The sequence below is a fragment of the Macaca nemestrina genome, chromosome 1 (genome assembly GCF_043159975.1).
Source record: "Macaca nemestrina isolate mMacNem1 chromosome 1, mMacNem.hap1, whole genome shotgun sequence".
Lineage (NCBI taxonomy): Eukaryota > Metazoa > Chordata > Mammalia > Primates > Cercopithecidae > Macaca > Macaca nemestrina.
In genome coordinates this window covers 14,179,448-14,200,510 of record NC_092125.1, presented here as the reverse complement: position 1 = coordinate 14,200,510, position 21,063 = coordinate 14,179,448, and the positions used below count along the sequence as shown (strand labels likewise).

Sequence of the window (21,063 nt, the reverse complement as noted above, 5' to 3'; positions counted from 1 at the left end):
ATACACTACACAACCATTAAACATAGTGTTGGAAATCTACTTCCAAAGCCATAGGAAGATATTCACATGGATCATTCTGATAGATGAAAAATAGGAGCTGATAGAATATGTGCAGCCCATTTATGTACAAATGTTGTTGTGAATGCATATTCATAGAAGAGACACCTGGAGGCTTATCAAATCGTTGACAGTGGTCACCTCTGCAGAGTGGGATTTGGGGATGATTTTTACTTTCCTCACATTTTCTGTATTTCTTAAAATTGCCTACAATACATATGAAGCATACTTATGATCAGAAAATATACACACATTGGCCAGGCGTGGTGACTCACACCTGTAATCCCAGCACTTTGGGAGGCCGAGGTGGGTGGATCACCTGAGGTCAGGAGTTCGAGACCAGCCTGACCAATATGGTAATATCCCGTCTCTACTAAAAATACAAACCTTAGTCAGGCGTGGTGGCATGCACCTGTAATCCCAGCTACTCAGGAGGCTGAGGCAGGAAAATCTCTTGAACTAGGGAGGCAAGGTTGCAGTGGGTAGAGATCACGCCACCGTACTCCAGTCTGGGCAACAGAGCAAGACTCTGTCTCAAAAAAAAATTATAAAAAAGAGAAAATATGCACACATTTCTTTTCATTTTAAAACCAAACGCAACACTAATACAAAAGCCGTTTGCCTAACAGATCGTATCTGTGCAAGGCAAGTTTTACATGTTCTCTTTCTAATGGAAGATGTTACCGCGAACATTCCACCAGAAGGTGGTGGGCTCTAAGTTGTTTTTCCAGAGCTCTGATGGGCTGAACTGGATTATGTTCACACTGTCTTACGCAGTCCCTGTGTGGCAACCTGATGGATCAGGATGGCTGACCAGGGGTGGAGGGGCGGAGACAGGGACATGACAGAGTTTTCTCCAACAGATGCCAAGTATCCAGTGTGGTAATCAAATCCCAGCTTGGAATTAACTAAATTAACTACCACAGATCTCTCTGGGTGACCAAGCAAATTCAGACGTTTTGAAAATATATAACTTACAACCCTTCTCTCCTCAGCTCCAGAAATAAATTCCAGACCCTTGGAGATCACAGAAACCTAAAGCCAGAAAGATCCTTAAGAAGCCCCCATTTGACGCTTGAGGGAACCAAGGCTCAGAGAAGTGAAGTGACTTACTCAAGGTCACACAGCATAAGGGTGGCAGACACAAGAGAACTTGTGTCTCTTCATCTGTAATCCAAGGTTGCTTTTGCTGTAATGCATCTAGCACCAGTACAGGGCAGGGGTGGGTGTTAGTGTGGAAGATGTCCTTCATACCATCAGAAACAGTTCCTGTGAGGGGTCCAGAATATACTGTGATGGCCTCTGGCCCTGTAGAAGAGTCTAGTTAGAGTTACATGTGAGCATTCTTAACCAGGAAGTCATGCATTTTTCTGAAAGGGGATGTAGAGAGAGCTTTCACTATATTTCAAAGGGGTCCCATCACACAAGGAAAACTAAAACTGGATGAACTAAAGCATGAGTTAGCAGACTTTTTCTATAAAGCTCCATGGAGTAAATATTTTGGGCTTTGCAGTACACATGGTCTCTCTCCCAGCTACTCAACTCTGCCCTTGTACTGTGAAAGCAGCCATTGATCAAATGTGAACAAATGGGCATGGCTGTGTTCCAATAAAACTTTATTTACAAAAACAAGCTGTGGGTCAGATTTGGCCCAGGCAATAGTTTGCCAGCCCCAAAACCTGAGTATCTGATCAACTTCCTTTCCATTACATTAGATTCTGCTCGCCCCTGCTCTTGGGTGAACTGAATGACATCCATATTCCTGGCAATGGATCCAGCCCTTACTCAGGGACCACCAAGGAAGTGGAGAGGCACATAAAAGCCATTCGTTTCACTTTTTCATTAAACAGCAACTTCTTTGAATTCCTAATTGGAAACTTTCACAGAAGAATCGAGGTTGCTGCAACTCATTTCCTGCTGCCCTGCTTGCAGTGTATTTTCAGCAAAATAATTGTTGAGTGTGGAGGCTGACATTTGACCTCTGGTGGCTGCCGGCAACATACTTTGCTGACTCATTTGCATATATGGCGTTCGAAACATGCTGGCACATTCTTCCCTTTTCGCATGAAGTCCTGACTTCCTTAGTTAACCAGAGACTAAAATAAGATCTCAAGGTGGAGCAAGGCTAGGAGGGAACTGGAGATTTTTTTCTCCTGTTGTGGCCAAGGAGCACACTTTTTTATTTATTTTTTATTTATTTTTTTTTTTGAGACTGAGTCCGTCGCCCAGGCTGGAGTGCAGTGGCGTGATCTCAGCTCACTGCAGCCTCCGCCTCCCGGGTTCAAGCGATTCTCCTGCCTCAAGCTCCGAAGTAGCGGGTACTACAGGGATGTTCCACCACACCCAGCTAATTTTTCATTTTTAGTAGAGACAGGGTTTCACCATGTTGGCCAGGCTGGTCCCAAACTCCTGACCTAGGGTGATCCACCTGCCTCGGCCTTCCAAAGTGCTGGGATTACAGGTGTGAGCCACCGCGCTTGGCCCAGGGAGCACTTTAATGCAAGTTGAGAAGTACTCAGCACCTCCTCTGTCGCCCTGAGTCAGGCCTTACACTGTGTACAAAGCACCAGGGCTGGGATCCAGGACATGGATCCTCTGCATTTGTCCCATCCCATTTGTCCTGGGGTCTCCCGAGAGACATGCCCCACAGACCCTGACCCACCTACAACTCTTGGGCCTTGCCCCTTCCAAATTCTGGTGCCAAAAGGACTGAGTCGGCCGGGCGCGGTGGCTCAAGCCTGTAATCCCAGCACTTTGGGAGGCCGAGACGGGCGGATCACGAGGTTAGGAGATCGAGACCATCCTGGCTAACACGGTGAAAGCCCGTCTCTACTAAAAAAAAATACAAAAAAACTAGCCGGGCGAGGTGGCGGGTGCCTGTAGTCCCAGCTACTCGGGAGGCTGAGGCAGGAGAATGGCGTAAACCTGGGAGGCGGAACTTGCAGTGAGCTGTGATCCGTCCACTGCACTCCAGCCCGGGCGACAGAGCGAGACTCCGTCTCAAAAAAAAAAAAAAAAAAAAAAAAAAAGGACTGAGTCAGTTGGTTCTAAAAGTGAGAGGCTGGTGAAAAAAATGTTTTTCCATTTGTGCAATGATAGTTGTGAATACTCTCTGACCTTATACAGCAGAAATCCCATCTGTGGATAATAACTTCGAGGTGGGAATGCTTTCTCTGGGCTGTTTTATACCCCTTTCCATGCTTTGGCATTAAGACATACACAAACACACTTCTCTAAGGGACGCGAGAGGTAACAAAGCCCTCCTTCCAAGAGGACAGTGGAGGAGGGAGAGACCAGGCTGGCGTCAGGCCAGCAAGGAGCTGGTGTTGAGTCCTCCACTCTGTCTCCCCCCTGGGTGTCCTGGTACTTGGACAAGCTGGCTCCCGCGGGAGGCCCCCATTTCACATTTCAAGCGGCTTCTGGAGGATTCAAAGAGCTCTTTGTTTTTCTCTTTCTCTTGTTATATAAAAATTATAGGAGGCCATTGTTTTGAACCAAGCTCCGGCACTAGGGTCCAACAGACCAGACCAAAAATCAACATGGGCCAGGCACCGTGGCTCACACCTGTCATCCCAGCACTTTGGGAGTCTGAGGGAGGCGAATCGTGGAGCCCAGGAGTTTGAGACCAGCGTGGCCAACATGGTGAAACCCCGTATCTACAAAAAAAAAAACAAAAATTGGCCGGGCGTGGTGGCTCACATCTGTAATCCCAGCACTTTGGGAGGCCGAGGTGGGCGGATCACGAGGTCAGGAGATCAAGACCCTCCGGGCTGACACGGTGAAACTCCATCTCTAATAAAAAAAAATACAGAAAAAAAAAAAAATTAACCGGGCGTGGTGGCAGGCACTTGTAGTCCCAGCTACTCTGGAGGCTGAGGCAGGAGAATGGTGTGAACCCGGGAGGTGGAGCTTGCAGTGAGCCGAGATCGCGCCACCGCACTCCAGCCTGGGCGACAGAGCGAGACTCCATCTCAATAAATAAATAAATAAATAAATAAATAAATAAAAATAAATAACAAAAATTAGCAAGGTGTGGTGGTATGCACCTGTAGTCTCAGCTACTCGGGAGGCTGAGGCAGGAGGATCACCTGAGCCTGGAAGTGGAGGTTGCAGTGAGCAGAGATCACACCACTGCACCCCAGCCAAGGCAACAGACTGAAAGCCTGTCTCAAAAAAAAAAAAAAAAAAATATCAAACTGGAGTCACCCACGCTAAAGTTCCATACCACCAAACCAAAACAAGGTTGTTATCTGACCTTCTGAGAATCAAGAGAGAGCGAGAACAGCCCATCTCCCAAAAGACCAGTTTAAATCTTCAATCAGAATGATAATGAAATTCTTTCTGCTTTAATCCTACCACAGAAAAGGTAGCATGAAGTCACCCAAGGTTAACTAATGAGTTATTTTCCTATTGTTCTATCTCTCTGTCCCTTCCTTACAAGAACAAGGAACTTTGAAAAGTAACTAATACACTCTTTGTTCCCTGTTGCTGCTTTCTTCAGTCCTTCTCTGTCTACAAAGCCAACCTCTTCAGCTCAGCTCATGGAACACTTATTCCATTGTGTGGAATGAAGTGTTGTTCGATGCCAGATTCACAAATCAAGCCAATCACGGTCTTTAAACTAAATTTGTTGTCATTCTGGTTTTTGACACTCTTTTCTACCAGGACCTGTTTCCCAGCTTTCTCATGGAAAATCCCTGAGCCGGCCACTTCCTGTTTTTGTTTTGCTTTTCTCCCCTACTGGTGTACCCTTTGACCTTTTGTCCCTTGTCATGATCCTCCATCTCAAACTAGGAAACCACGCACAGACCAAATCCCCAGCCCCAAGCAGCTCGCTCCGTGCCGCATGTACCAAACAAATCCTTTATCCGAGGGTTCCTCTGAGTTGCTTCCTCACCTAAACATGGGATGCTGAAAAGACTAAGACATTTGGTTTGGGCTCTGCTAGGCTCGCTACCCTGTGTCGTGATGCCCCCAGCAAAGCCCTGGGCAGGGGTGGATGACAGGGTGCAGGATCTCTAGATGCAAACTTTAGTAACAGTTGTTACTGAGTTCTGAAACTTCTTGATCCACTTTTATTTGGAGCTAGGAGTTCTCTTCTGCTTTGTTTTGACAAGTAGACTGGCTAGACTATGGCCTGGTGACGCCTGTTCTTTTTCCTTCTTTCTCCTGTTTTGTCCCCTGCCTCTGGGCCCGGCATTCCTGGCATATTTGGAAAGAGTAGGAGCTGGCCTGAGGCCACTTTTCTGAGTATCTTCTCAGCCCTGCAGTCGCGCGTTTCCAACACAGTCTCTTTATTTTTGTTTATTCTGCGCTTCACACTCCCAGTCAGGAGCCAGTCCCACGGCAGGCCCAGAGATCAGGCTGCACGGGCGAGAGAGCTGGAAACTCCAGGGTCCTCACCGCCTCTGCAGGTGTAATGGGCAAACCGGTCAGACAAAGGAGGGGTTAACCGTGTGCCCATCTTATGGGGAATTTCCCCAAATACATCAGGCACCTATGAAGTAAAAGGGAAAAGAGAACCCCACACAGTAAGCCCCGCTGCCTTTGAGGATTTACTGCCTGGAGCACGGTCCACTGCAACCTCATTAAGGGCCCGAAGTTAAGCACCATTTTCCCTTGGTCTCTGTCTCCCCGGCTGACCTTCGCCAGCACACTTTACCTCTCCGGCCTCAACTTTCCTGTCTCTGGAAGTGCCCAAAGAGGCTTACAGAGCAAGGCACTTCCAGCCAGGGCTCAATCTAGCGGTACCTGGGGTGACCTCATTTTCTGTCAAGCCCAGCTGGGTCTGTCTTACATCTTACCTGCAGGAAAGGTCAACCCAATTCATAGCAGAGGAAAATCTGAAGTTTATTCTAGTCTCTAAATTGTTTTCAAGTTCCCATGGGGGAAAGAGATTGATTCATTTTGTTAATAAGCAAAGGTCTTATTTTTCCACCTTCAGTCATATAAACGTCAAAGGGAAAAAAAAAGCTTTGTATTCAATCAAAAGACAGTTCCAGCATTTTTAAAAAGTCAAGTGGAGATGAAACAGATGATCCTCCAGGAAAAAAAAAAAAGTAGTCTTAACTCACGAATTATAATACCTTAAATTATCTCGTGTTTAACTCCAGCAACAAAGCCCTCTACGTTTGCCTGTGTTAAAGAATAGTTAAAAGCATAGACTGTGTAGGGGCAACAGCCACGATTCTTCCAGGTTTCTTGTGCCCTTCAATGAATCAAACAACTGGACCAAGAAAGGCATGTAAATGGAGCCATGATAACAAATTCAGAGTGCTGGCTGTACACCCATGTCATAGCAGTGTGACTCAGTAATAGCCAGAAGATCAGGAGATGCATGGATAAACCAAATGAGGTAAATCCACACAATGGAATATTATTCAGCCTTAAAAAGGAAGAACATTCTGGCACTTGCCATAACATGGATGAACTTGAAGGCACGATGCTAAGTGAAATAAGCTGGTCGCAGAAGGATAAATACTGCATGATCACAATTATATGAGGTTCATAGAGTTATTTCTGTTTTGCAAAATGAAAAAGTTCTAGAGACGGGGGTAGTAATGGTTGTACAACAACATGAATGTACGTGTACATACCTCTACCGAGCTGTACACTTAGAAATGGTTAAGGTGGTACATTTTATGTTTTGCATATTTTATCACAGCTTTTTAAACATTTGATTAAATGTCTTAAAGTTTCAGAGTTGTGAATAAAGAACCCTGAGTGGCTAAGCCTTCCCCTTCTCTGTACATACAGAGCTGTGTATATACAGCTCTTTTCTGGGAGCCATTGATTGTGCCTTTAATTTAGAGCCTATGCAGAGTCACGAATGCGCCCGCCCACTTTTCTGCTTCAGAACTTAGCCGGAGCTACCACATCCTCCATCGTGAGGGAGAGAAAGGGCAGCTCTTTGCCCTGTTTGACTAATGGAAAAACCAAAGGTCATGGAGGTTAAGTAACTTGCTCAAGCTTAGGCAGTTCACAGGGGCTGCCCCCAGTTGAAAGTTCCTGGTGGAGCTGTCTCCAGATTTATAGCCCCCCAAAGCATTGAATAAACCTGGGTCAAAACCAACATGTGTCGGTGGGGAGCATGGAATGACATTCCAGCACCGATTTTCCAAAATGAGCTCTAAAATGAGTGCCACATGGACAAAAGCAACCCAGAGGGACATCACATTTGTTCATTCAAACAGTGTTCGTGGCAAGGCACAGTGGCTCATGCCTGTAACACCAGCGTTTTGGAAGGCCCAGGTGGAAGGATCACTTGAGCTCAGGAGACCAGCCTGGGCAACATAGGGAGATCCTGTCTCTACACAAAACAAAAAAGCATTAGCTGGGTGTGGTGACTCCTGCCTGTAGTCCCAGCTACTGGGGAGGCTGAGGTGAAAGGATCGCTTGAGCCCAGGAGGTTGAGGCTACAGGGAACCATGATCCCACCAGCTTGAGCAACAGAGTGAGATCCTGTCTCAAAAACGAAACAAAACATAAATAGTGTTCACGGAGCTCCTACTGTGGGCTGGGCTCTCTGCAAGACACAGCATCCGTGCCTGAGTCCCTACCAAGCTCGGGGCAGGGGAGGAGACAGGATGTAGGCATGCAACAACCAATTGCAAGACAGCGAGGCAGTGCAGAAATGGAGAAGGTAGCGAGTGTGGTCAGAGCACCGAGGAGAGTTCCAGACCTACCTGGAGAGGCGGAGCCATTAGCTGAGGCCTGGACAGGTGGGCACTAGGGGAGGTGGTGCATGTGCAAAAACCCAGGACACAGAGAGCCTGGTGCCTTGCAGAGAACCCTCCCTCTGCTCTCCCACATGCCCTGTTTTTCCTCAACACTGATCATTCTTGTTTTCCTATAAACATGCTATTCTGTCTTCCCTATTTAAAAAAAAACAAAACATGAATTCCACATCTATGTCAGCTCTCTCCTTTTATTAGCTTCCTGGGGCTGCTGTTACAAAGTACTGCAGACTCAGTGGCTTAAACAACAGAGACTGTCTCCCAGTTCTGGAGCCTGGGAGTCCCAGATGAAGGTGTCAGCAGGGTCGATTTCTTTGGAGAGTGCGAAGGAGACTCTGAGCCCTGACCCCTCTCCTGGCTTCTGGTAGCTTCGGGCGTTCCTTGGCTTGGAGATGACTGTCAACCTGTGTGTCTTCACATCGCCTTCCCTCTGCGTGTGTCTGTGTCTGTGTCCAAATTTCCTTCAGTCATATTGGATGAGGGCCCTCTCTAATGACCTCAGCTTCATCATCTTCAGAGACCCTGTTTCCAAATAAGCTCACATTCACAGGTGCTGGGGGTCAGGCCTTCAGCATCCTTTGAGATGGACACAATTTATCCCATAACGCTCTCCATTGCTCTGTTCTCCTTTGTAGCAAAAAGCCCTCCAAAGAGTCTTCTAGACTCAGGGGATCAACCACGGGACCCACTGAGCTCACTCTGTGGTCTTCAGGCCATCTCTCTCCAGCACCCCTCAAATTTGAATCTCCAGCCTCATCCTCACCCCAGAGCTTCAGACTCACATACCCTCATCCCTTGATTCAGTAAACTCAGAGCAAAGCCCACTAGACATCCTGACTCTGCTCTTGCCCCTCCCTACCCCCCTTACCCCTTCACTCAGAGAGGTTGGCTTAACCTTCGACACCTGCAGCCAGGACTGTGCTTTCTTGCCACCTCCTCACCATTCTCTCTCCCCTGGAGCATGAAAGGAAACTTCTCACTGCTCTCTGTACTACCACCCACGTACTCAGTCCCAACACAGCAGCCAGAAGGTTATTACACCTCCCAGTGTGCACTTAAACCCTCCCGTCACATCCCAAATAAGACCCAGATTCCTTACTGTGGCCAGCCGGGGCCACCTGGCTACCAATCAGCCCCTCTGCCTATCACTCTCCGTGCTTCTCACACAGCTCTCGCCACCCAGGGCTTCTTGTTATTTCTCAATTACTCCAAGCTCATTCCTACCACAGGGCCTTTGCACAGGCTTTTTGCTTTCAGCTATAATGCTCCTTCCCCTTACTGCAGGGGCTAACTTCATTCCATCTCAGTTTCACTGTCATCTCCCCTGGGAGGCCCTCTTAGACCATCTCTCCTAATACTCACCCCCGCCCAGGTCACTCTCCATCCCTTACCTTGCCTTATTTTCTTCAGTATCACCTATCACTCTCTGCAATTAAGTTGTCCATTTATTCAGTTATTACCTGTCATCAGTTTAGGATGTAAGTTCCATGAGGGCAGGAACATGTCTCGTTCACCACAGTGTCTTCAATGCCTGTAATTAATGCTTGTTGAAAAATAAGAACTTTGGGCCTGGCACTGTGGCTCGTGCCTGTAATCCCAGGACTTTGGGACTCCAAGGTGGGTGGATCCCCTGAGGTCAGGAGTTTGAGACCAGCCTGACCAATATGATGAAACCCTACTGAAAATACAAAAATTAGCCAAGTGTGGTAGCACATGCCTGTAATCCAAGCTACGCAGGAGGCTGAGGCAGGAGAGTCACTTGAACCCAGAAGGCAGAGGTTGCAGTGAGCCAAAATCGTGCCGTTGCACTCCAGCCTGGGCAACAAGCGTGAAACTCCATCTCAAAAAAAAAAAAAGAAAAGAAAAATAAGGACTTCATTTCAGGAGCAATGGGGAGACTGTAAGGGTTTAGGGAGAGGAGTGACAACATCAGGGTTTCATTTTGAGAGTTCCTTCTGGCTACTGCATGCAGAAGAGACGAGGCAGGGCCAATACCCAGGCAAGAGGCAGTGCACCAGCCCCCATGGAGGTTCAGGGGTATCTGGTAACCTGGAGAGTTTGGGGATCCCATGGTCTTGAGTTAAATCTCTCTGGGACTTCAGGCAAGTCAGGAAGCCCCTGCACACCTCAGATTCTTCATATACTAAATAATGTTATATGAATTCCTGCTAGTCGGCCCTCAGTATACGAGGGGGATTGGTTTCAGCAACCCCATATATACTCACACCTGCACATACTCAAATTTGCAGTCAGCCCTGCTCTATATGCAGGTTTCACATTCTGTGAAGACTATATTTTCCATCCGCGTTTGGTTGGAAAAACTCTGCATATAAGTAGACCCACATAGTTCAAGCCCAGATTGTTCATGGGCCAACTGTATAGAGAGTTGAGGGGCAGGGATTAAAGGAGACTATGCTTATGAAGCTCTGTGCACATGGCCAGTGTTTAGCCAACATCAGCTATTGTCTTTTTTTTCGAGACGGAGTCTCGCTCTGTCACCAGCCTGGAGTGCAGTGGCATGATCTCGGCTCACTGCAACCTTCACCTCCTGGGTTCAAGCGATTCTCGTGCCTCAACCTCCCAAGGAGCTGGGATTATAGGCATGCACCACCACACCCAGCTAATTTTTTTTTTTCTTTTTTTTTTTTGAGATGGAGTCTCACTCTGTTACCCAGGCTGTAGTACAGTGGCATGATCTTGGCTCAGTGCAACCTCTGCCTCCTGGGTTCAAATAATTCTCCCGCCTCAGCCTCCCAAGTAGCTGGGACTACAGGCATGTGCTACCATGCCCAACTAGTTTTTTGCATTTTTAGTAGAGACAGGGTTTCACCGTGTTAGCCGGGATGGTCTCGATCTCCTAACCTTGTGAGTCGCCTGCCTCGGCCTCCCAAAGTGCTGGGATTACAGGCATGAGCCATCATGCCCAGCCAGCTATTATCTTTATTGGGATTGACCAGAGGTGGAATTTACTGGAGGTGACGCGTGGGAGGAAGTAGGATGTGGAGGAAGAAGCCCAAGTTACCAGCCTGAGAACCAGGGTGAAGGGTGCTGCTGTTTATGAAGCTGGGGTGCTGGAGGGGAGGAACAGGTTTGGGAAGGGAGGTGGTGCGTTTGGGGTATGTGGAGGTGGGTGCACCTGTGAGATCTCAGGTTCGGAGCTGAGAAGGCTGGGCAGAAGATGGTGATTTGAAAGTCATATGGGCATAGAAATGGCATTGGAAGCCACAGAGATGATTTGAGGGGAGAATGCAAGATTAAATGACAAATGTGCCAGGGATGACATGTGCCAGATGACATGTGCCAGAGTGCTAAGAACACCCACAATGGCCGGGCACAGTGTCTCGCGCCTGTAATCCCAGCACTTTGGAAGGCGGAGGTGGGCAGAACATAAGGTCAGGAGATGGAGACTAGCCTGGCCAACATGGTGAAACCCGATCTCTACTAAAAATACAAAAATTAGCCGGGCGTGGTAGCAGGTGCCTGTACTCCCAGCTACTTGGGAGGCTGAGGCAGGAGAATCGCTTGAACCCGGAGGCAGAGGTTGCAGTGAGCCGAGATCACACCACTGCACTCCAGCCTGGGCAACAGATCGAGACTCCGTCTCAAAAAAAAAAAAAAAGAACACCCACAATTAAAGGAACAAGGTCCCCAACAAAGGATTTTCAGAAGTTGTGGCCTGAGGGGAACAGGATAAAAAGCAACAGGGTGTCATGGAACTCAAGGAAAAGGGGCCTTCATGAAGGTGAAGGGAGAAGTCAGCAGTACCTGGTGTTGGTTTTTCCTTTCTGGAACTAAAAGTCAGAATGATTGACAAGGCCCCCCAGTGATGGGGACCATGATCCCTTCACTCCCAGCAAACCGGGGGAGGAAGACACAGCGTGGAGGTGGCCTGTGGAGGAGGGCAGAATCCTGCCTCCTGCCAGGGCCGGTTCCCAGCCACACTGTGGTGGTTTCATTGCAAATCACCAGGTCCTGGATCTGACACTTTACTCTCCCAGTTCCCGAAGAGCAACTGTCACACAAGCTGATCTGAACCTCCACTGGCTTCTCAGACTCAAACCAAGTACTCTTTCTCCTCCTAGGACCATGAGTTCTATTCCGAGTGGGCCCTGGAGGCCTTCAAAGCAGGGCCCCAGGGTTCTCAGGGTGAACTAAACATTCTCCACAGATCCCATTGGCCCCACACCTGGCTTATATGGCTCCAGCCCCGAGCCACCCAGCCCTGTCCTGATGTAACAGATGTTCAGCAGAGATGCACAAGGACTGGCCAGGATGCCTCCTACTAATTGATCCTAAATCTAAAAGACTATGTGTTTGTTACATTCACACACATGCATCACACACCTGTAGGCACACATGAACACATACGTGCACACATGTACATATTTTCTTCCAGTTTAACTCATGCTACTTAGAGAACCAGCTAGAAGGTGAGCTTTCTCCTAGGCCCTCTCATTACGGAGGAGGACACCCAGGCCCCAAGAAGCTCGGCGTTCCACCAACAACCCTTGGCAGTGACAGTGAGTGTCACCCTGAACCCCTTTCCCTCTCTCTTACCTCAGTGCTCCTTTTAACTTCCTCTTCTTATTTTATTTCTTGCCAATTCATGCCCTGCCTTCTCTCCAGAACTCAACCCTGAACCTTCTCCCACTGGCACCGCCGTCTGTAACCAGCCCCTGCTAACTCCGCAGAATGAGTGGATGCCAGAGAATGTTGACTTCCTCCCAAGAAGAAAGTGAAGGAAGCAGCACCCTCCTGTCGACCAGATCCCACCAGGACCCTTCCCACAGACCCGCTTGATGCTGCCTCTCACAGCAGCGGGGAATGCTTGGTGGGGGTGGCTCTGCTTCTCACAGCAAAGAGAAAATTTTTGGAGGGCAGAGGCTGTCCTCAATACATTTTCCACCTGGTCCCCTCCCTGTAACGGGTGTTCTATTAAAAACGCATGCACCACACATGTCTCTCAGAGGCTAGGCGGGCTTCAGGGCTACCAGGGCCCTGATGGGCTCCAGCCTATGCCCAGAACCCCAAAAGCTCTCTGTCCTGGAGGGAGTCCACTTCCTCCGAACTTCCCAGGAAGCCACCCAGCCCGCTGACATCCATCAAAAACAAGCTCCCTGGGCAGCTTGTGCTTGGAGGAAGGATCCTCTAACGCAGCATCATCCCTACGGGGGAGACCTGAAGCAGACTGTTTTCAAAGTAGTTTTTCTATCAAGGCCTGGGCAAAATGCATTCATTAGAAAAATCAGAGATGGAAGGAAGCTCATGAACTCATCGGGGTAAACAGAATCCGCAGTTGGTTTACAACTGTCTCTCTGATATCCCGGGAAAAATATATCTTACAGTTTATCCTAGGGATGCCATTAGAGAAAGATATATATATAGGTGTGTGTATATATATATACACACACACACACGCGCATAGATATACACCATATATCTGTGTGTATGAATCTTGTTTATATATAAATCACATATAAACAGTATATATATATATACTATGTGTGTATGTCTGTATATGCATATATACAAACATACACCTGCTCATATACATACACATACAAAGGCATATTTATGTGCTGGTTTTTTTGTTTTTTGTTTTTTGTTGTTTTCACACAGAGTCTGGCTTTATCGCCCAGGCTGGAGTGCAATGGTGCCATCTCGGCTCAGTTTTTAATAGCAAAACATTGGAAACTTCTTAAATGTCCATCAGTAGGTGACAGGTTAAATCACAGGTCTGCAAGTGGGCCAGTGGGCCAAAACCAAGTCTAGGACCTATGTTGTGAATAAAGTTTTATTGGAACATAGCCACACCTGGTCATTTACGTCTTTGACCAGTTTGGAGCTAGAATAACGGAGTTGAGTATTTGCAGCAACGACCGTCTGACCCACAAAGCCAAAAATATTTACTATCTGGCCATTTACAGAAAAAGTTTGTCGACGCCTAGATTGAATTATGCTTCCCCTAAATGAAGCTATTAAATGATCCTGTAAGTCTGTAATTACGGTTACCAAAAGTCCGTGATCTCTTACAAAGTAAGAAAATCAGTTGGAAAATGTTGACACAATCCCATTCTCATCAAAGCAAAATGTATTCACCTGAATGTGTGTACAAAAATGTGCGTTGAAAACTATGTATCTTTCCTCTAGAAAGTTATGGGAGAAGGAAGATAATAGATGGTATTTTTTCTTCCTTGTATTTTCTTTTTGTGTTTGATTTTTAAACAATGAGTATACCTTAAAGTTCTTTTTATGGGGGGAAACAGTTGCTCACTTCCTCCACTCCCTTAGAGCTGGTGAAAGTGTTCAGCTTTAGGAAGGGCTGTGTCAGGGAAACATCTTGGCTTCTGGGGTGTTGGGGCAGCAAAGGGCCAGGAAAGACAGACCCTCAGAGGAGAGGACCCCAGTGACATCCTTGGGTGAGCTCCTGCCTGAGCAGCAACTTCTTCCCGCTCTGTCTCCCACTACGGCCTCTGCCCTTGGCATGGCCCAGAGCTGCGATGGCGGAAACTCATCACCAAGCATTGCCTCCGCTGCACCCAACCCGGCAGAAAAAGAGTCCAGAGAACATCCCGGTCCTGAGTCAGCCCCTGGCTTCGACCCACAGGACACCACAGGGCGCCACGGGACATGGCACAACGCCAAGTGCCAGGGCTCCGAGGAGACAGAGCGTGATGTCCAAACATGAATGGCTTATTTTTAGCAAAGTCCAGCCCTCGCATCCTGGACGTGCTCCAGGGTGAGCAACAGCACTGCCTCTGACTCAGCTCCGCAGGCTGACTCGCTTTCAGAGGAACAAGGTAGTCTCTCCTTGCTGACATGAGCCGCGGGCAGTCCTCCCCTTCAGGAAAAGTCTACAGCAGTTCTGAGTCCTTCTGGGACTGTGTGCTGGCTGCTTCCAGAAGAAACACAGCCATTCCCTTCACAGTCTGGGCTTCGGTACTGGCTGCAGAAACTGCCACACTCCATCTCCTGGACTTCCATTTTCCAACCTTCCCATGTGATGTTCAAGGAAACCAGAGGGCCGTCTTCTCCCTCCTCTTCCTCTTCCTCCTGCACAGTGAGCCGAGAGCCCCAACCCTGCAGCCCTGGCCTGAAACTGGGGCCTGTTTCTCGGGGGTTTCTCAGTCTTTTCGATCCGTCCCCACACTGTGTCCAGCAGACTAGAGCAACGAAGGGAGGAATCGTTTTCTTCCAGTAAAGACACTAGAACCTATGTTCCGCTGTAATGGATAATACAGGTTTGCCAGGAAGACGTGTCATCAATGCCAGTAAAACAAGGCTGAGTACAGATACCTCGAGAGATCTCGCCAGAGAGGCTCACGGCCGCAATAGGTTTGTGTATGTTTTAGGGTGGGGGGGGTGGGTACATGACAGAATGAGAGATTATTTTCCTTCCCGACTTTCTCAACATGCCTGAAATAGCAAGGACACAGCTGTCCCTCCCCAGCTGTCCCTGTGTGACCGGAGTTGCAGGTGTCAGTTGTCTCAAAGCAAAGAAAGCGCAGAGCCTGCACGTATCCAGATCTTCCGACAAGATGAAGCCCTGTTCTCCTGGCCTGGTGCCTGGGTTTCTCATTTGCTCCTAGGTCTCTGGTATCGTGCTGCGTGCATCCCGGACAACGCCAGCAGCCCAAGCCTCACTGAACAAGTCAAGACCTCTCTGGATGAGGTCAGGAGCTGCAGCTTCCCCTTATTTTGTTAGGAAGCACCATGCATCAGCCTTTATTCACGTCCTATAAAGTTGTAGCCTTTAAGGTTCGTCTCTTCCACACCTATAATTCTCCACCAGAGCAATTTGCTGCAGTGAAACAGCCCTCCAGCAGGCAGTACCTGTGAGTCACGGCTTCCTCCTGGCTCCTGCCTGCCTGAGAGGAGTGACTACTAACAGGCAGCTTTGATCCCCAGGCTGCTCTGGGAGTTGGAAGAGTCGCCGCGGCTCACCTGTAGTCATAAGGTCAAGAGACTTGCCATGAGAAATAGTAACAGTAGCACCGCCTGGATCCCATCCCGGGTCTTCTCCCTTGGGAGAAGGCCAAGGGCAGTGGCTCACACCTGTAATATCAGCACTTTGGGAGGCCGAGGCAGGCAGATCACCTGAGGTCAGGAGTTCAAGACTTCCTGTAGGGGTTGGATCTTTCAGCTCTGCCATCTGCCTTTCATATCATCAGTTCTATTTTTGTTTTTTTGTTTTTGTTTATGAGACAAAGTCTTGCTCTGTTGCCCAGGCTGGAGTGCAGTGGCACGATCTCAGCTCACTGCAACCTCCACCTCCCAGGTTCAAACAATTCTCCTGCCTCAGCCTCTCAAGTAGCTGGGACTACAGGCGCTGCTAATTTTTGTATTTTTGGTAGAGATCGGGTTTCACCATGTTGTCCAGGCTGGTCTTGAACTCCTGACCTCAAGTGATCCACCGCTTCAGCCTCCCAAAGTGCTGGGGTTACAGGCATGAGCTACCACGCCTGGCTTAGTTGTATTTTTGAGTGAACAACACTCTCCATTGGCAGGGCAAGGTCTCCCTGGTATGTGGCCTCACTTAAGGAGTAGAGTTTCCCCAGGGCCTCTCCCAGGGCCGTTCAAATGACCGAGCACAACCTTTCAAGTGACTTCCCTTCTCTAAGACTCTAAGACTCAGTTTCCTTATCTGTCCAATGGTGGAATTGGAGTAAATATTTGCTAAGTTTCCATCCAGCTCTAATGTACTAAAAATCTATGAAAATCTGGATTTTCCCATTTCCAGACAAGCCCTGGTCCTACTCAACCTTAATCTACAGCCGCCAGAAGAAAACCCCGCAAAGCCAATCCTGACACCAGCGCCGCGGCTCTTCAGTTCACAAGCACCATTCTCACTGGAGCCCCACCAGACCTCGATGACGTGGACAGCGCCAGTTACATGGACAGGCCGAGGCGGGTGGATCACTTGAGGTCAGGAATCCGAGACCAGCCTGGCCAACGTGGTGAAACCCTGTCTCTGGAGATGAGAAACACTTTGCCAAATGCCAAATAGCAGCACTAATAATGTAGCCGCCCTGGGGCCTGAGCCTGGCCTCCTGACTCCGAGCCTGGTGCCCCACTTAGCAGCCTCACCTCTCCCCATGGGTGTCTACCTGGCTGGAGACAACACTGGCCAAAGGCAAAACCTCAACCTGCAGCCGTCAGTGGGCATTCAAGTGGACCTGCTAGGCTGGACAGAGAGAACAGGAAAGGCAGGAACGCCTGTTTCTTCCTCCATTTTGGCTGACACAGGCTCCTTAGCACCTGGCCATGTGACCACCCTCAGATGAAGCTCTGTTCTCTCCATCCCTTTCCTCCTCCTCAGTCTCAGGGATCAGATGGGTGCAGGGCCCTGTTCTGGGGATACTGAGAGCTGTGCATTCAGGTCAGACATGCACAGTTTAAAATTCACATAGAAGGCCAAGGGCAGTGGCTCACACCTGTAATATCAGCACTTTGGGAGGCCGAGGCAGGCAGATCACCTGAGGTCAGGAGTTCAAGACCAGCCTGGCCAACATGGTGAAACCCCATCTCTACTAAAAATACAAAAATTAGCTGGGCGTGGTGGCACATGCCTGAAATCCCAGCTATTCGGGAGGCTGAGGAGGGAGAGTGGCTTGAACCTGGGAGGTGGACGGAGGTTGCAGTGAGCCAAGATCATGCCACTGCACTCCAGCCTGGGCAACAAGAGTGAAACTCCGTCTCAAAAAAAACAAAAAAATAAATAAATAAAATTCACAGAGGAGCGCAGTGTCCCTTTCCCAAACTCTCACCCCACACAGAAAGGGATAAAGGAATCGTCATGGTGTAAACTATAGGTTGGGCTTCAACTGGGGGCCTCCTCCAGCCCCTCGGCCATGACAAAGTGGCCAGAACAGGGAAAAGGGAGCATTCTCTCCACGGCCCCCATGAGCCTGCGGTCTACTGAAGGTGACAGGAGATGTTTGAGGAGGGGGAAGAGAGGGAGGTATCTGTGTCTTGTCAGAGTTAGAAATTGCCCAGAACATTAGCAGGCCCCACCCAGCCTTCATCTACAGGCCCTCCTGCTTCTGCTGTGGCTCAAACTTGAAAAGACAACAGCCTTCTTAAAACATTTACATTCCTGCCAGGCGAAGATTCATGTGACTCTCAGTCCCGAAGTACACAGGTTTTCATGGGAAGATTAAAAGACAATTCCGATATTTCATGATAAATTAGCCAGTCTTGCCAAACATTATTTAAAGAAAAAAAAACAAAGAAGAAGAAGAATCCTTACTTTGCTTGCTTGTATTTTCTTTTCTTTCTGGAATCCTGCATGTATCAGTTTTATAACTTCATTGACAACTTTCAATTGGAATTTAATGAAAAGAAAATAGAGGCCGGGCACAGTGGCTCATGCCTGTAATCCCAGCACTTTGGGAGGCTGAGGCGGGTGGATCACCTGAGGTCAGGAATTTGAGACTAGCCTGGCCAACATGGTGAAACCCCGTCTCTACTAAAAAATACAAAAATTAGCCGGGCGTGGTGGCGGGCACCTGTAATCTCAGCTACTCAGGAGGCTGAGGCAAGAGAATCGCTTGAACTTGGGAGGCGGAGGTTGCAGCGAGCTGAGATCACGCCATTGCACTCCAGTCTGGGCGACAGAGTGAGACTCCACCTCAAAAAAAAAAAAAAGAAAGAAAGAAAAGAAAAGTAAATAGAGAGCAAGATCAGCCTTGGTCTCCCATTTCTGCAGAAAGTACAAAAAGAGATCATCACGGCTTGAAACAGACTTCCAAAACTTGACAAGGGCCCCAAGATTCGTGCAAGGATATTGTGAGGTCAAACCCACTCAAAGACCTCCGGAAGTACTGACAAAGGTGTTCTCTCACGTGAGCTGAGCTTTGGAAACATTTTGTCATACTCCAGTGTCTCACATACACACACACACACACACCAGTGTCCTGCCCCGAGTAAAATTATTCTGTCCTTCACTTGCCAAATGGACAACCTTCAATGTTTCTACCCATGAAATGCTTTTGCCAGAAGCCTGAATTCATGCAACACATATTCATCTAGACTGAATTTTTAAATATGGTGTATACACACACACACACACACACACACACACACACACACACACACACACACACACAGTGGGATATTATTCAGCCATAAAAAAGGATGAAATCTTTCATTTGCAGCAACATGGGTGGAACTGCAGCTCATTTTATGAAATAATCCAAGCACAGAAAGACAAATATTACATGACCTCACTTCTACATGGGAGCTAAAAAAAGTTTGTCTCGTGGAGGGAGAGAGTAGAATGATAGAGACCGGAGGCTAGGAAGGGTGGGAGAAAGGATGAAGAGAGCCTGGTTAGTGGATACAAACATATAGTTAGATAGAAGGAATAAGTTTCAGTATTTGATAGCACAGTAGGGTGACTATAGTTAACAATAATATATTGTACATTTCAAAATAGCTAGAAGATTTGAAATGTTCCCAACACAAATAAATGATAAATGTTCAAGGTGACGGGTATCCTACATATGATAATTTGATCACTACAATTGTATGCTTGTATCCAAATATCACATTTACCCCATAAATATGTATAAATATTCTGTATCCATAAAAAATGCAAAACAAGGCTGTGCGCGGTGGCTCATGCCTATAATCCCAGCACTTTGGGAAGCCTAGGCGGGTGGATATTGGAATATTATTAGAATGTTTTTTAAGCCTAGGTCAGGAGTTCAAGACCAGCCTGACCAACATGGTGAAACCCCGTCTCTACTAAAAATACAAAATTAGTCGGACGTGGTGGCGCACACCTGTCATCTCAGCTACTCAGGAGGCCGAGGCAGGAGGATCACTTGAACCTGGGAGGCAGAGGTTGCAGTGAGCCAAGATCATGCCATTGCACTCCAGCCTGGGTAACAAGAGCGAGGCTCTATCTCAAAAAAAAAAAAAGAAAAAAGTGCAAAACTAAAAAAAAGGTATCTTCAGCTATTCACAGTTAGACCCATGTTGGAAAATTTGAGTCAAAATAAAGCATGTACATTCAATACATGTGTGCACATTAATGAGAACAATGTTTTTATACTACTGGCCCTGACCTTGGAATATTATTAGAATGTTTTTTAAGCAGAGGGGAGATCTCTATTTGGGTTTTGATTACTGTTCAACACTGATGTTACAACGATAGCATGTGGTGAGTCTCCCTGACTGATGGGACAATGAGGCACAGAGAAAGCCGGGGCAGATGGTGGGAGTGGGATGGGGAGAGTGAGATGCCCACAGCAGCCACAGCACACAGCAGCACACAGACTCCACCACCCTAGAGCTGGAGTCAGGATTCAGTGGACTGGAGTACAGTGGCGTGATCTTGGCTCACTGCAACCTCTGCCTCCTGGTTTCAAGCAATTCTCCTGCCTCCGTCTCCTAGGTAGCTGGGATTACGGGCGCCCACCACCACACTTGGCTAATGATATGTGAGAAAATGTAAATCCAGAGTCCTGAGTCGTCAATCTTGAATTAGAATACACCACCTGTACTTCTCAAGACCTACCAGGAATCTGCATTCCTTCCATCTACTAGCATCAATTACAAATAGCTGAGGGGTCCTTGTGAAGGAGAAGGAATGTCTGAGTCCGTTTTCTGTTGCTTATGACAGAATATCTAAAACTGGGTAACTCATAAAGAAAAGGAATTTTAGCCAATCACAGTGGTTCATGCCTATAATCCCAACAATTTAGGAGGCCAAGGCGGGAGGAACACTTGAGGCCAGTAATTCAAGACCAGCCTTGGCAACATAGAAAGACCCCATCTCTGCCAAAAAAGTAAAAAATTTAAAAATTAGCTGGGTGAGGTAGTGCACACCTGTCATTCCAGCTACTCAGGAGGCTAAGGTGGGGATAACACCTTTAGCCCAAGGCGTTGAGGCTGCAGTGAGACATTACCATACCACTGCAGCCCAGCCTGGGTGACAGAGCAAAACCTGAAAGGAAAAAAAAAAAGAGAGAGAAGAAAGAAAGAAAGAGAGAGAAGAAAGAAAGAGAGAGAAGAAAGAAAGAAAGAAAGAAAGAAAGAAAGAAAGAAAGAAAGAAAGAAAGAAAGAAAAAAAGAAAGAGAGAGAGAGAGAAGGAGAGAGAGAGAGGGGAAGGAAGGAAGGAAGGAAGGAGGGAAGGAGGGAAGGAAGGAAGGAAGGAAGGAAGGAAGGAAGGAAGGAAGGAAGGAAGGAAGGAAGGAAGGAAATGTATTTCTTACAGTTATGGAGGCTGAGAAGTCCAAGGTCAAGGCTGTACATCTAATGAGA

At 47.8% G+C, this 21,063-nt stretch overlaps 1 long non-coding RNA gene across 1 annotated transcript; it reads right to left on the bottom strand.

Moving 5' to 3' along the window:
* Positions 1 to 7,962: 7,962 nt before the first annotated feature.
* On the bottom strand, positions 7,963 to 12,691 carry LOC105474596 (uncharacterized). The gene is made up of 3 exons (XR_982843.2): positions 12,351 to 12,691; positions 9,254 to 9,324; positions 7,963 to 8,315 (listed from the first exon to the last, which is right to left on the bottom strand). It is a non-coding gene; the product is annotated as an uncharacterized lncRNA (long non-coding RNA).
* Positions 12,692 to 21,063: the final 8,372 nt, after the last annotated feature.